This window comes from Mytilus edulis, chromosome 9 (genome assembly GCF_963676685.1).
Source record: "Mytilus edulis chromosome 9, xbMytEdul2.2, whole genome shotgun sequence".
Classification (NCBI taxonomy): Eukaryota; Metazoa; Mollusca; class Bivalvia; order Mytilida; family Mytilidae; genus Mytilus; species Mytilus edulis.
Window position 1 is genome coordinate 72,647,037 of NC_092352.1, and position 15,724 is coordinate 72,662,760.

The window sequence follows — 15,724 nt, forward strand, 5'->3', positions numbered from 1 at the left end:
TTTTAACAAAAGAGCAAAAAATAAAAAGATGAATTGGTAATCTCACATATTATTTAACATCATTAATAAAAAATGAAATTCTACAAAGTCAAAAATCTGTCCCTCTTTCCTTTTGTATCAACACCAAAGAAAACGGAGAAAATCATAGGTCATTATACTGGAAACAAAAACTTCACAAATCCTTATAAAGAACGATCCATAGATGGATCATCAAGATGTTCCATTAAACATCTTTTTAAAGTCTTGACTATGTTTCTTTCTACGATAAAAGATGGTCTTCAAAAATTAAATTGATGAGATATATTCAACAAGTGGCGTCAATCAGATGTGGCTTCGCAAAACTACTAAAGATCTACTGTTACATGTCTAAGTTTAATCACAATCTTTGTAATTTTGCAGCAACATTAGGACCATTAATTTTTCTACGCTCTACCTTTCTATTCAGTATGCTCAATTGAATGATCGACTTCACGAACTCATCAAACAGAGCTTTGTCTATAAAAATGGAATCGTAGATGTAAATTTCTTTATTCGGGTTATCATAATTCTTGTTTTGTAAAGAACCTCACCGATTCTGCCACGAAATACATTGAAGATGGTATCATCAAAATGATAGAATTTTTAATCGACGCTGTATTTGTTGAGTGTGGAGGATTGATATTTCAAAAGACAGTCGGTATTCCATCGGGTTCTAATTGTGCAGCTCTTCTTGACGATTTTTTTTGTTTGTACTTGTATTAAGCAGAATTGATACAGAACCTTCTAAAAGACAAAAAAGCACCTTGCAAAATTCTTGAATTTTAATTTAAAATGTAATGATGATGTCATTTCACTTCATTACCAATATTTCAGTCAGTACTTTTATCTCAGTAGACTTAAAATTAAGAGTACAACTGATACTAGAAGGACTGGTGTATACCTTTATCTCTTCGTCAATATTACACTGATGGGCGACTTCACAATAAAATTTAAGAAAAACAGGATGATTTCACTTCGCAATTATCAATTTCTCAACAATAAAAAACCCTCTGCTTCGTCGTATTGTGCTTACATATTCTAAACTGATTTCTTATGCTCGTTACACAATACGGACTCAATATACTGGAGAGTGTTTCTTCCGCAGAAACTACTCAAACAAAGTTACGAGGAGGAAAGATTAAACATAACACTCCATAATTCTTTAGGAAACCATCACGAACTGGTTGATCTATACGATGTATCTCTGTCTAACCTACAGTGGAGATCACTTCTAACCTCTCATTAAATCTGTCAGGAGAACTGTTCTAGAACAGTACGTAGAACTAGTTCTAGGTTAGAACTGTTCTAGCTAGAACTGATTTGGTCAGTTCTATCTAGAACTGATTTGGACAGTTCTACCTAGAACTGATCCTGACAGTTCTACCCTAGAACAGTTTTAGACAGTTCTAGCTAGAACTGACCAAATATTTGGTCAGTTCTACTTCTAGAACAGTTCTACGGTTAGAATTGATTTCTAATTCTACGGCTAGAATTGATTTTTATAAATTCTACGGCCAGAATTGATTTATAAGTTCTACGGCTAAAATTGATTTATAAATTCTACGGCTAGAGTTGATTTATTAATTTTAAGAACTCTGTGCCTTAATATAAAGGCTTGGGTAAAAAAGCGATTTAAATTATATAGAGTTTTGCTATTTTGCCGGTTTTATTTCAGATTTATTTCAGATTTATAATCGGCAAGAGAACATGTTTAACCTGTTAACCACGCCATATTCTGCACGTATGTACCTGTTCTAAGTCAGGAGCATGTAATTCAGTGATTTTCTTTTGTTGATGTGTCACATAATTTATTTGTTTTTCTTTCATTTTTTGTACATAAATTAGGCCGTTATTATTAGGGGGGGGGGGGGCATTATTATTTGAATTGTTTTACATTTGTTATTCCGGGAGTCATACAATTTTTAGATTTTTTTATAGTACGTCCTCCATGGATTCTGAAATCGGACTCGGACATCTCTTAAACGGGTGAGTTTTTCTATGCGTAGTGTTGTGCGTTTGTTTTTTCTACATTGGCTAGAGGTATAGGGGAGGGTTGAGATCTCATAAACATGTTTAACCCCACCGCAATTTTGCGCCTTTCTCACGTCAGGATCCTTTGCATGGCCTTTGTAAGTCTTGTATGATTTTTTAATGTTAGTTTCTTGTGTATAATTCGGAGTTTAGTATGACGTCCATTATCACTGAATAGTACATATATTTGTTTAGGGGCCAGCTGAAGGACGCCTCCGACGGGTGCGGGAGTTTCTTGCTACATTGAAGACCCATTGGTGACCTTCGGCTGTTGTCTGCTCTATGTTCGAGTTGTTGTCGCTTTGACACATTCCCCATTTCCATTCTCAATTTTATACATGTATACAGAAGTTCACAGTGTTAGTTCACAGTTAGCAAACTTTGCTTTTGATGTATCAATTTTTGGTTAGTGCGTTTGTATAGCTGTATGAAATTTCTGTCTTGATATTGTTTCAGTTTTGTTTCAAACGCATCCCATGCAAGTTTTAAATTTTTCACCCAAACAAAATTGGTAATAAGAATCTTTTTATCTTTTGTTCAAAGTAATGTATAATGACAGTAATACGAGTAGGTGTGCAGTTAAATACTTAAAAGTGAATAGTTTTCTCAGCCCGAGTTTTCAACAACAAACCATTGAACTTTTTTTTCGCCTTTGGCACTACTAATTTGAAGTAGTATCTTTAAGAACATCAAAACCATTAATACTTAAAACTATTTAAACACCATTTGTTGAATAATAATATTTATTATTTATTATTATAACCAAGGATTTGTATAGTAAGAAGGATTGGAATCTCGTGGGCTTTTGCATAGACTGTAGTATAATATCTTCTGCGGCGCGAGATTTTGTGAGATTACCCGTGATGCATCTGGAAAATGCTCAATGTGCCTTGATTAATGGCGGAAATTTGCATCACCTAAACAAATTGACACCCGATATGTAAGTATTACAATCCATATCTATCAAATTTTATGCTTGAAATAAGAAGTTTAAAAGGGTTCTGGTGTAATTAATAACTTTTACGATCGCAGTAAGAATACACGGCTCCATAGAATTAATTTGCATATTGACCGAAGTGACCTCACCCTATCCCGCCTATTGGGCGGTCCTATAATCATTTTCTATTTTTATACTCCTTCCTCAAAAAACGGAGATGAGTGATAAAATTTATATTTCCTGATAGATATATGATTTCTTCGTGTATTGAGTAAATTTCGTAGTGATTGATGCATTAGTTTTCCTATTTTTTTACGTTTCTTTGAGTTGATTACAACAAAAATGGCGTTCTGGAGCGGAAATGGGGGTGGCTTGGGAAAAATGAATAAAGTTCTTCAATTGGCCTAGATTAATGTTCAAATATGTTTACAAACGTATAACATTGGTGATAAAGTGTATTGAAGAAAGCTCAAACCGCTAAATAAGGGAATTGTGATACTTTTCTGTCTTTAAACATCAATGTGGTTCTCAGATGAATCGCAATTTACTAGGCCTAAATTGGGAGGGGATCCAGTTGTCATAATAATCTGATACTTCCTTCCTGTTTATACCGAAATGAAATCGTTAAACCATGTGTTTTGAAATAGTTTTACATCAATTTTAACTAGCCATGTTCCATAGAAAACTCCATAGATTTGCCTTTGCCGATGTGGAAAGGGACAATGCATGGATGGTAATATTTTCAAATGTTCAGCCTAGTGTTTACCAGCATCATGGTAAATTTGTGAACGTAAATTATGTACAAATGAATGTACATTTTTACTGACATCAAACTAATGATACATCAACACAGTTCATCTACTTTAATGCCTTTAATGATGTATGGGTAGTGCTGTTTTGGTCTTCATTATAAATCACTGCCCCCCTTTTATTATGCATGTTATTATTATGGACTCCCTTCTTCTCTATCTGTTTATACCACATATCAAATGCATTACAAATTTAAGTCCAATTAATTATTATGCCTGTTAATTATGGCATTTTGCTAGGCTAAATAATGTTTTCCTGCAAAAACTTCAAATCCAACAATGAAAGATGTTTTCCTGCAACGGTGTCAAAACAAAAATCAAAATAGCCTTGCAAGATTTTTTCCTGCAACGGCGTCAAAGCAAATAATTAAAATAGGAAGACGTCATAATTTTTTTAAACCTGTGCATTACAAATGTACCTGAGCTTTATCTTTTCTAGACCGAACTGCTCTAAACTATACTTCAGTCAAGTCCAGTTAGAGTTTTATATATATATAATATATAAAGGATATTCTGTTATCCAAAATATCTAAAATTTATTCCTTTTATTGTTATTTTTTTTTTGTTTGTTTGCGACATCTTTTGATCCTACAATATTGCAAAATATTTTATTTTAAAACAATAGAAACATTGCTACAAATATAAATTATTCCTGAATTTGCATAAACCCATAGAAATCTAACATAAATTTTGCAAATGTAATTGTTCGAGCAGAGATATTGAGGTAGTATTGCTATTGTTAAGGATATATTTGATATTGGAATTGTATAAGCCATATGATATTGTATTATTATTGCCACATGTAACTATATTACACCTTTTTTTCAGTATTTTCCAAAATGCTCAAACTGGTGAATGTTAAGAAGAAAAGTCTAGGAACAAGGATTCAAGTCCCCAAAAAAGTCTAAGCAATTGTGTGCAAACAGCAGTTGGCCATTCATGCACTAATCATGTGGACTAACATATATACATGATGTATATGGCATGCCTTCAAATAGAAATAGAAATATTAGTGTACAACTGAATGCCACTTTTGACCAGAACGTTCCTCTGAATATCATTTATGGAGGATATACCAACAATGTTTCATTGGATCATTAACTTTTAATCTCTTCTACCTAAACTTGAAAGCTACGCTTTGTGTGTATGGAACTTTGATAGTGACTTGATAGATGATCATGTGATACCCGGGTTAAATTGGATTATTTCTATATTTTAATATAAAAATAAATCATTGAACATCTTCTTTTAAATTCCATTACATGCCAGATTCATTTAATACTTCAAATCTGCTTGGTGTTGAGTGTATATTGACAATGTACATGTATGTGTAGTAAAATAAGCAAGGAGACATGGGATATGATTGAAATGAGACAACTATCCATTCAATATCAAATGAAGATTTTAAAAACTAGGAGTCTACATGTACAATGATTGAATCAATGAATGTATGTCAATCACCATCAACAAAACCCATGCAGCATAGCAGGTCGATAAATATTATCACATGAAACCAACAGCCCATACATAATACATGCACAAAAAATTGTTTTTATACCAAAATTGAAGTTAAGACATAAGAGTTAAGAGATGCGGGATGTGGTATGATTGCCAATGGAATGAGACCGCTCAGTTCACCAAAGAAACAAATGATGTTGTCTTGATGTAAGCAATTATTCAATCTATTGTTATTTCTTATCTTGATAGACAAAAATTGTTTTACATGTATTATACAGTATATTCGTAATTATGAGCTATAAAATCAATACATGTACAAGGCAAAATTGTACAAAAAGTATCTTCTGTTAGACAATAACCATTTTATAGTTATCATGTACGTCTTAACAAAGACATTTATTGTAAAAATAGTTTTTATACCAAATTTGAAGTTAAGACATAAGAGTAAAGAGATGTGGTATGATTGTCAATCAATGAGACAGCTCAGTTCACCAAAGTTCAAATGATGTTGAAGTACCGGTAAGCAATTATTCAATCTTTCCTTGATAGACAAAAGTCAGTGTTGTACATGCATACTAGTAACTGTGCGCTATAAAGTCAATACAAGGCAAAATTGTACAAAAAGTATCTTCTGTTAGACAAGAAACATTTTAGTTATGTTTACAAAGACATTTATTGATAAATATCTATATACACTACAGTTTAGACCTACCAAGCATGAAAGTTACAAACAGAAAAGTATTACTTTTGTTTTAATACGTGATGTAAACTGCTGTTGCGTACCTCATATGAAAGTGTACCAATGTACAATCAGAAAAAGATAGTCTTCTTTGATATATGACAAGTCGCTCTTTTCAAGTTAATTTCTGTATTATACGTGAATAATACATAACCAGAAATAATTCCATGACTGACTACTTGAGAGGCCGTTATACATGTATGACATGTATGACAGAGAGCTGACACTATAAAATTGCCCTATCAAATTCATGCACAAATTGATGAAAGTGCTCTGATAAGAAACAAAAGTGCATTTAAAGATGTAATGTTATTAGTACAATTAAAAAATTTTGCTTGCATTGATAATTTATAACACACTTGCTAACGTTTCTTTTATGCCTATATATGTTTATGATGATTGAAAACTGCTACAGTAACATGCAGAGGCAGTTTTATAGGGTTTACCAGTGGGCTCCCTCTTTAACAGTACTTGTTCCAAACTTATGATAATGACTAGCCACTATGTATATAAAACGCAAGGCAGTAATTCGTCCTGAAATGTGTTGTCAGTTCTTTTTTGCCACAAAAAAATGTTTTGCACCTGTTTCCCGAGATTGAAAGTTTTTGAAAGAGTTTCCGAAGATGCAAATTCGCATATAACTATAATGACATAATTTACAAGAATAAGATTTTTTAAAATTTCTTTGACAATTGACTGAAAATAAAAAATTACAGAAGTTAACATGCAAACACATTGTCAACTGCCGTTATTCACATTGCATTACAATGTCCATCAAATAAAACAGTTAAATTATGCTTTTTCGTCAATTGAAACTTGAGTGAAAATCAATAATTATTACGTTTAAGAATGAATAAAATCCTTAACCATTACAACATTGTCTATACGTGACAAAAATAAGAACGTGTACAAAAAATCACGTTCCGATATCGTAAGTGACGAGTTGTAGTAGTAGTAATAGTGGCGAGTACCGAAGTCTCGCCGCGGAAGAGATTACGATAAACCGCGAGATTCCAATCCTTCTTACTATACAAATCCTTGTTATAACAAGTATAATTTAGTAGACATGAATGAATTAAGCAACAAAACTATATAGAAGATTTAAGTGAATGAATTAAGCAACAAAACTATATAGAAGATTTAAGTTTAATAACAAGTTTAATAATCTAGCGTACATTGCTGTTTTTCATGTAACAATAACGCAATGTAACCTTAGCCTCCATTATTATTGCTACATTAGTAATTAATCGGTTCCTTACCCAACTTTGCATTCTGGCAATTAGTCTCCAATGTAACAATAATATTTTTATTATTGTTACATTTCCATGTAATCGTAGCCAGTGCCCATTTAGAACTGTTCTACAGTCCTGACTGATTTAGTCATTTCTGCTGACAGTTCTACGGTTAAAACTGATTTGGACAGTTCTACCTAGAACTGATTTAGACAGTTCTACCCTAGAACTGATCCTGACAGTTCTACCTAGAACTGATTTAGTCAGTTCTACCTAGAACTGATTCTGACAGTTCTACTTAGAACAGTTCTAGGGTAGAACTGTTCTAGGTAGAACTGTTCTAGGACATGTTAGAACAGTTCTATGACAGATATTCTGACAGTTCTAATGAGAGGTTAGAAGTGATCTCCACTGTAGCTAAGGGCATTTTAATCACGTCTTATATTGTAGTTTTCAATCTACGTCGTCGTCTGTCTGCTTACCACCAAATGCGGCCTATTTCCGAATATGACAATTTTGCCGTGTGTGAATTTGCATCGTTATACGACCTGTCTCGGTTTTTATACATCCAACGTTCATGTATTTAGTTATGATGTTATTTGTTTTTTTGTAAGTACGGTTTAATATTGTCAGTATAGTCTAGTTAATTTTCATTTTCCATGGATAAAGTATTGTGTTAGTTTAAATAATTATGACGTCGTCACAGCATCAATTCAATATGGACTTTCAAGACCATCAAACTACCAAGATACTTAGGAATAGTATTGTAAACATAATTGTAAAATGTTTAAACATTGCCATATAAGCGGGAGGTTTTGCTAACCACAAAACCAGGTTCAATCCGCCACTTCTTCTTGCAATATCCTTGCCAAGTCAGGAATATGGCGGTTCTTATCAAATAGACCTTTTCTATGTATGTTTGCGTTTGTTTTTGTTGCAATTCAGTATTTCTGTAGTTCTGATGTTTTCCTCTTATAGTTGATGTGCTTCCCTCGTTTTTAGTTTGTTATCCGGATTTATTATATCTCTTAATCGGTTAATAACTTTTGAAGAGCAGCAAACTACTCTTCCCTTTTTATTTTTTGCCCGGACATAACGTCCTTAAGGATTTTTAAATTTGCGGATATGGATAGTAAACTGCACATTGCTCGTTAATATATAGATGTTGGTGCCAACGCTAGTAGTATACATAATGTAGTACTTGAGCGAGTTCAGCGCACATCCCCCCCCCCCCAAAAAAAAACCAAACTTTTTTTTTACCCCTAAAAAAATACCCACATTTCAAGTAAAAAAGCCCTAAATTTTCATAAAAAAAGCAAAAAAACACCCAAAAAAACCACTAAAATTTTCTTACTCCCAAAAATTTTTTTATCCCGAAAAAAAAACAACCTTAAAAATCCCCCCAAAAAAAACACCAACAAATTCCAAAAGAAATTTAAAAAAAGCCGGGAGAACTGGCAGAGAAAGTATTCTGTGGAATTTAAGAGAATTTTTTTTCTCAACTAAGAAATGGTAAAAAATGAAAGAAAAGCAAGCGAGCGGAGCGAGATACACTCCGGTTATGCTTAAAAAATGGAAGCGAACGGTTCCCCTTAAAAAATGGAAACAAACGATTCCCTTTATGAATTACCAAAATATCCCCGTTGTGCTATTATTTGTGGTCAAACTGGATGTGGAAAAACAGAGTTTGTTCTTGATTTATTAGAAAAAGAATATTGTCAGGTGTTCAAATATATAGTCATACTTTGTCTAACCATCCAATGGAACAAATCATACAAAAATCGTGAATGGATTGGTGATGTTAGAAAACCAAAAACATAAAATCTAATAATTGTTAATCCTATTGCTGAAGTGAGAGAAGCGAACGATTCCCTTTATGAAGAAGAGAAGCTACAAGAACTACTAAGAATGTTCTTTAAAAAACATGCTGGTCATCCAACATTATATATCATTGATGACTGCAGTGCAACAAAAGAACTAACAAAGAAAAAAGATATGCTGTCCGAGCTTGCATTTTCAGGAAGACACGCGGAACAATCAGTGTGGGTCATTTCACAGAGATACAACTCTGTTTTAAAAGATTTAAGAGAACAAACAAAATGGTTATGCATGTTCTACACAAAAGATAGAGATAGTTTTGATAATTGTCTAAGAGAAAATGATGTTATTCCTACTTTGGAAGAAAGACAAAGAATAAAGGAAGAACTTAAAAAAAGAAACATCGTAAATTAATATTAAAGACAGATCAACCTACTGATTATTGGTTACTTAATTGATTTTTTAAGCAATTCTCAAGTAATGCTTAAGTAATGCTGAAGTAATTCTTAAGTAATTTAAAAAAAAATAAGCAATAAAAAAAGCAATACTTAAGCAATTTAAAAAAATAAGCAATAAAAAAGCAATGCTGTTGGAAATACTAACAATTGCAACAAACACTGCAGTCTTATCATTGGTTGGATATGTTGTATTTAATTTTTTTAAAGTTTTTTTGAAACGTATAAAATGAACGCTGAAGAATTATTAAGCGAGCAAATTGTGGAAAACATAAATATTGATGATGATAAACAAGCGAGCGAAGTGAGCGGTTCCCTTCAAGAAAAAAAAAACGCGAGAGATTATCAGCCGTTGATGCCGGTGGGAGTAGTAAACAATATCTGGGTAAAGAATTACAACTGTCAGATATTGATAAAATGACAACAGAACAAATAAACAAACTATACTGTAAATATGAAGCAAGATTGGGAGCTAGTATGACCAAGACATTAGGAAACTCTTTTATAAATTTATATGTCATGGGTGTATCAAAGTATTTCAAAGTTGTTAATCCACCAAAATTAATACAAGACTTAGAAGAAGATCCTTTTATCAATCACTGTTTAACTAATACATGTTGTGAACTGTAATATAGATATGGAATGTATCTTGCTCCGTTTACTGCAATGTTAACAACAGCAAGACATATCGAACCACTCGCTTCGCTCGATTTCCAAAAGAAAGATGAAAATAATGACATAGAAAATGATGAATGAAACTCCTGAACAAATAGAAAACAAAGAAGAAAAAAAAGAAGTATTTAAAAAACCCAAACCAAAAGACCCAAAAAGAGTAGCTGCTGAGAAGAAAGGTGCAGAAGTAAGAATAAGAAATGCAGAATTAAGAAAAAAAGAAGTAGAAAAATTAAAAAAAGAAAATTTAAAAATCAAACAGTCGAATGACTTACCACAAATAACAAAAGATTCTGATACAGAAACAGATTATGAATCAAACGAACGTAGAGGAACTTGTCTCCCATCGGTCGAGAAACACTCCGGTTCCCTAGTTGATTACAAATTTGTACTTTTTTCTATAGGTATTGTTGGATTGGGATTGTTTTTTTACAACCAAAGTAAGAAACCAGAAAGAATGATTAGAGAAATCGTGGTGCGTAAGGAAATAACAAAACCAGAAAAACAAAAGAAAGAAATTGATCCTTTTGAATTTAATTTAATTTAGTTCATTAAAATGACAACACCAAAAGACGGAAAACAAATAGCAAATATTTTATATCATGCTGGAGTGGAAACATTGTTAACAGTTGGATATGCAGAAATAGGTAAAAAGGTATTAAGGAGGCCAGCACCAAAAGTGGATTTTAATATGAATGATGTTGTAATGTTATCCATTGATATATTACTTGCAATGGCAACAAAAGATATGTTGATTAAGCAAGGTATTATACCTGCTGATATTATGAAGTAATGTTTTTTTTAGGGAACCGCTCGCTTTGCTTACTCAATTTTTTTGGGGAACCACTTCTTTTTTTATTTTATTTTGTTTTTATAAAATGGCAAGTGCTTTAGTAATGATGCTTGGTGGGGCAACAACAAATGCTTTTGCATTTTCAGGGAGTAATTATTTATTTTCACATATGGGTAGTAATGCAAATGAAGAGAAAATAAGACATGATAAAGCTATAGAAAAATTTGAAAAAAGCACAAGCAGAATGGAATAAAAAAAGAATACAAAGATTAGATTTTATAAATGAACAGTTACAAAAGGAACATCATGCGGTTCAGACTTTTGATGATGTTGACCAGGCAATGAAACTATATTATCGTGTCACGAATAAAACATTAACTCCATTATCACCTAAACCTACATTAAGTGATTTTATATTCCATCAGAAGACCAGAAAAATAGAGAAATTGCATTTGTTGTTGGTGGTATGACATTAACTGGTTTTATTGTTTGGATAATAAAATAAATTAAAATCCAAAAGGTTGATTATCTATTCCATTATCTAAAATATACCTTTTGTCGTCGAATGGAGACATACTTATTTTATTTACTTCATTAACAAACATTTTGTGTTTGCTAGAGTTCATTGTACACATTTTATTCATTTTGGTTTTATTATTGAACAGACAATCTTTATAATCATCAAATTTAATATCTTTATTTATTGTAGTTTTTCCAATTTCTTTTAATTTTTTTTTCTTCACTTAAATCTGTTAATGTGAAAGAATATGCTTTACTTAAAAAAAACCTTTTTCATTCATAATTTTCCCATTAAGTTCATCTTTAAATTTACCAATTACTTTTTTTTATTTTTTTCTGAATATAAAGGGTGATCTTTTGGATAACCAGACGTATCTAGTTCATCTATTATTTCTTCCATGTCTTTATAAATATCTTTGGTTTTTATATTCAAAATCATACTATCAGTATCACTTGCAACTAATTCATTCTTTTCCCATAATTCATTAGCAACATCATAATAAAAGCTATACATTAATTGTTTTGAGTAATCCAATATAGCCTGTCCTAAAAAAAATAGGTTATTAAATTTAACAGAAGTAACATTATTTTCAATTGCAACAAAGTTATCATTAAATATTATTGAGTCTTTAAAATTAGTTTTTTTTATATATTTTTTTACTTCTTCCCTGTCTGTAAATAATTTTATTTCACTTCTTCCTCTGATATTTTCTAATGTTTTGCCATAGAAACTATTGTTCATCAGTTTCCAAAGATCTTTTTTCAAAATCTGATTTTGCTTTAGTTCTTTGTTCTGTATTGAAATTTATGTATTTTGCTAACCAATTTGATTCTTTAAATGAAATTGTTCTGTAAACTTTTGTTATCTTTATTCCAAGTTTTATATATTTTTTTAAAATGCTATCGTGAATTATATATATTTTTTTATCTCTCAATGTTAAAAATAATTTTCTTCATTACCTAATGGTTTGTCTCCCAATAGATTTAATTGGTAATCAGATAATTCTTCTTTTTTTATTTTCATCTTTTCCGGTGCTAAAGGATATTTATATGTTTTCTTTTTACATTTTTCTGTGTATTTTAAATCAGATTCAATTATACATCCTCTTCCTTTTGGAATTTCTTTATAATAATTTGGATCTTTTTCCCATTTAAAATCTTCTTCAGGAAGTTTTTGAGACATAGCCCATCCATATAAATTATTTGCATCTAGATACAACAAATAATTTTTTCAAAAAATTTATTTAAGTTTTTTTTCTTCCTTTAATCTTTTTAAACATTCTTTTTTTTTCATGTTCATCTATTATTCTATAATCTTTATCATAATTTGAAGTATATTTGTTGAAGGCTTTTACCTGTCTTGGTCCTAGAACACCAGAAAATCCTCCTCTTATTCCTTTCTCAAACATTTGTAACATATCAACATCAGTCAACAATTCTAATTTTATTTCTGTATATTTTAATCCACATTGCAATGTTAAACCTGGAGCAGAATAACAATAACATGGGTCTATTTCATGATATTTTATAAAGAATTTTCTAAATTTTTCGAAAGCATCGGCTAAGATAAGAACATCTGTTTTGAGATATAAATTATGATAGTCTAATAAAGTTTTACAATTATAATGTTCCCAAACTCTTTGTGCATGTTTGTACTCTTCTTTTGTAATTGTTTCTTTTTTTAATTTAGAGTAAAATGTTTCTATTTCAGGAAGTTTTTTATCTTCAAATTTTTTTTATAGAATCTATGTATTCATATGGATAGAATCCTTTTTGTTTTAGTAGAGAAATATCTTGATCCAGAAACTCTTTTTCTAAAATAGGAAACTCATCCATTGATTTGGCAATATCTGATAAGCCTTTTAACATAAATCTATATGAATCTAGAAATCTTAATTTTTTATAATTTGATCCATAATCTGTAGAAATATAATTTTCTGAGTTTTTAGAAAGAAGTTTTACTTTATTATATTCATCTTCATATTTCATTAATTCTTCGATTAAAAAGTGGAAATCATAATTCGATCCATTATGAAAGAACACGGGTATTAATTTTGTTGCTTTACCTTCTTTTGTGTTACACGATTGACACACTGCTCCTCTATATTTACCTGAAAGATGATCATGTTCTCTTACTTTTTCGCTTTCTTTAAATTCTTCTCCACAAATATAACATCCAGTTGCTTCTTGAAATTCATCTTCTTCATGATTATTTAATATTGGTTTTTTCTTTTCGTTACGGTAGATCTTATAAGTTATTTCTTTGAATATCTTCATTACTTTTTCCACATATTTTTCTACTGCATCATCACCAACATAAGAAAAGTATTGTGGTTTATATATTTCTGGATAATCAGAATGAACATACATACCATAACTATTTATTTCTTGTTTACTTATTGGTTTCATATAAGATTTATTAGGATCTGGAGTACATGATTGCATGGGTATATTATATGCTTCAAAATCACAATATATAACAAATGGTAATCTATTTTTAAAATGATGATTATTGAATTCAAGAATATTTTTTCCTGGTTTTGGCATTATGGTTTTACAATGTTTGTTATCATAACATATTTTTTTATGTTTTATTAGTGTTTCTTCTCTTTGAAATCCTTGCAAACAATTTCTACATGTAAACGATTTATGTCTATTCTTATCACACATAAAACTATCAAAATCTTTAATTAGACAATAATGAGTATTTTCGTTACTTTCAATGTATAAGAGATCAATTACGTTTTTACTTTCTACTTTTGACATATAAACTGAATGTAAAGATTGTTTATTTGTTTGATCCTCTAAAGCAAATACATTTATACTTAGATTATTTTGTTCTTTTTGGGATATCTTTTATTGATACAGGATATTCAATTCCTTTCATGTTGATTTCATTTTCATATTCTTTATATTTAGTTACTCTTTGTTTGTCTTTATTGGCTGGAAATAAACTTGCTAATATTGACCAAAGAAAACACTTATTATCCTTTTTATTTTGGACATTAATAATATTACTTGATTTGAATTGAAGGGGAATATAAGACGAAGCTATTTGATATTCATATTTATATAGTTTTACTTTTACACTTTTGATACCATCGAAATCAAAACCAGATCCTCTTTCTTGAAATTTATCCACCCAAGCTTCAAATTTATCTATCAAATTATTGTAAAATGTAGATAAATTGTTTTGTGTTAGGACAACTTCAACAGGATGAGAGTAATGACTTTCTATTCTACCAAATGCCATAGGAGTTGTAAATTCACTTGTTATTATTATCTTTATTTTCAAAGGAAATTGATTAATAACTATTTTATCTTTTAATAAGTTTATGTATTTAGTTGCATTGTTTTCTTCTATATCATCAATAGTAGTTTCAGTAATAAGATCTTTAAACGATTTTTAGGGCCCATTTTGTAAGGTTATATTTAAATTATATTATTTACTTTGATATAAATTCCAATAAGTAGGATTTCTAAACATAAATTCTTGATAAGATTGTTTATATTTTTCTTTGTTATTTTTATAATGATTTTGTTTTATAGGCTTTATACATTGTTTACATGCACATTTAACTCCCATCGGTTTGTCTTTTGCTTTGTGATATTCACTTAGTAACTTGTATTCATTACATTTGGAACAATGTTTTCTTTCATCCATTTTTTAAGAAATCATTTTAGTTACTTAAAAATGTCTAAAACAAATCTAACAAATAAATTAGCAGATGAACTACATCATAGAGTTGTAAAATCTTTTCCTAAAAGACGTGTTTATGTTCATTCAATATATCAAACATGGGCAGTTGATTTGATAGATATGCAACCATATTCAAAACAAAATAAACACTTTAAATATTTATTAGCAGTTATAGATGTTTTAAGTAAATATGGTTGGTTAATCCCTTTGAAAATAAAACAGGAGTAACAGTCAGTGAAGCTTTTAAAACATTATTTAAAGAAAGAAAACCAATATATATTTGATCAGATAAAGGATCCGAATTTTATAATCGACAAGTAAAAGAATGGTTAAAAGATAATAACATAAAGTTATATTCAATTGAGAATGATGAAAAATCCAGTGTAGTGGAACGCTGGATAGGAACAATGAAACAACATATGTTTAAATACTTTACTGCTAATGAAACTTTTAAATATTATGATATATTAGATAAATTAGTTAAAAATTATAATAATACAGTACATTTTTCAATTAAAATGACACCTGTTGAAGCAAGTAAAT

General features: G+C 30.3%; 1 long non-coding RNA gene across 1 annotated transcript; it reads left to right on the plus strand.

Annotated features, from left to right (window-relative positions):
• Positions 1-3,395: 3,395 nt before the first annotated feature.
• On the plus strand, positions 3,396-5,041 carry LOC139488954 (uncharacterized). Its single transcript, XR_011656121.1, has 2 exons — positions 3,396-3,719; positions 4,624-5,041. It is a non-coding gene; the product is annotated as an uncharacterized lncRNA (long non-coding RNA).
• The last annotated feature ends 10,683 nt before the right edge of the window (positions 5,042-15,724 follow it).